The sequence below is a fragment of the Suricata suricatta genome, chromosome 3, assembly GCF_006229205.1.
Source record: "Suricata suricatta isolate VVHF042 chromosome 3, meerkat_22Aug2017_6uvM2_HiC, whole genome shotgun sequence".
NCBI classification, from domain to species: domain Eukaryota; kingdom Metazoa; phylum Chordata; class Mammalia; order Carnivora; family Herpestidae; genus Suricata; species Suricata suricatta.
In genome coordinates, this window is record NC_043702.1 from 10,518,982 (window position 1) to 10,520,704 (window position 1,723).

Below are 1,723 nucleotides of genomic sequence, written 5' to 3' on the forward strand. Positions count from 1 at the left end.
TCTTGCCAAGGTGTAAAGACACTCTTGGGAGAAACTGAATCACAGATGAAAACAAAATGTCGGTAAGGTTGTGTTTTAACTTCAGGCATCTTTACCAAACAGGTCATTTAACATTTAACAGCAAAGACAACCAAAAGTAGATCCAAAGAAAAAAATGAAGGTAGACCAAATCTTACCATCAAAAGTCAAGCCAACCGTCACAGTCTACCTTTTCATCCTTCCCAGCACCCTCCTATCCTTCCTGCTCACACTTGCCTTCTTCCTCCCCAGACAACCAACACACAATTCCAGGACATTCCATTTGTGAGGATATACTGAAGAACCTTAGGTCTTTGCTTCATCTGCTTTGAAGTGACCAAAGGTCTTTCAGATGGCAACACTCTAACCTGTGAGAGTGGATCATAGAAGCCACAGTGGGAAAGTAAACACAAGAGCAAAGGCTAAGAAGTCACAGTTGACCCAAAGGACAGGAAGGAACAGACAGAAGAAGATGGAGGCAAGCTGCCCAGAAACAACAACACTTCAGAACAGATCTTCACAAATCACTAGGTTTTATGAATGAAGAAAAAAAATCATGTGGTAAGTCATAAAATTTGGAATCTGAGTGCATTTTTGTGTGTATGTGTGTATATATAGGCATGTAAATATTGTATATAACATATAACATATGAAACCTGATTTGTGGGTAGAAAAACATATGTATAACCCATGTAGATAACATATAACAAAAACTATGATAAATATAAATAACATGTAAATGTATAATGCATCTAGATTATATCCATATATTATTATTAGTGTCTACTAATTCTAATAATATTATGAACAAACTGTGCCAAGCCTTGTGATCCATATGAACCACATTTTCAATCTGAATCCAAATATTCCTCTTAGAAATGAATGTAAAAGTTCAAGATTAGATAAGTTGACCCAAAAGACAATTTTTTCAGGTCTAGATCTTTTTAGGTTAGCAAATCAAGCAGACCTGTCACTTCTCGAAATACCCATGCCAAAAGAGTAGAATAAATATACTGGGAAGAGGATCAGGTGATTTATGAGACAATAATGTGTAATTTATTGGACGGCTTTTTTATGCTCTTACAAATTCCCTTTAACTCGACAACTTACAGAATGAGACAAACAGTCTTAAAGGAAATGGTTAGCTCCTCACCTATTTGTGGACCATATTTAATACAAATTTAAAAACAGGCCATCCTGTACAGTATCCCAAATCTCTCAGAAAAGAATAGTAGAAGTCCCTATGTATCATTGTTAACACCACAGTATTATCTCGGGCTACCACAGCAAAAGACTGTAGACTCACTGGCTTACCAACAAAAATTTGTTTTCTCACAGTTCTAGAGGCTGGAAAGTCTGAGATCAGGCTGTGTGGTCGAGTTCTGGCGAGAGCTCCATTTTGGACTGCAAATGGCTACCTTCTTGTTGTGCCCTCACGTCGCAGAGACAGAGAGAGAAGCCTGGCATCTCTTCCTCTTCTTGTAAGGAGTAATCTCAACATGAGGCTACACCCCCGGGACCTTATCTAAACCTAATTACCTCCCAAAGATGCCATCTCCAAATACCGTCACATTAGGAGTTAGGGCTTCAATATATGAATGGGTGTGTGTGTGTGTGTGTGTGTGTGTGTGTGTGCACACATGATTCAGTCCATAGCAATCACCCCTGGTGTCTTGCCTGTTTTGGGATTGCAGACATGGTCCTC

At 38.8% G+C, this 1,723-nt stretch overlaps 1 pseudogene; it reads left to right on the forward strand.

Moving 5' to 3' along the window:
- LOC115286282 overlaps window positions 1-1,723 on the forward strand; it is a 15,396-nt pseudogene that overhangs the window by 3,021 nt on the left and 10,652 nt on the right.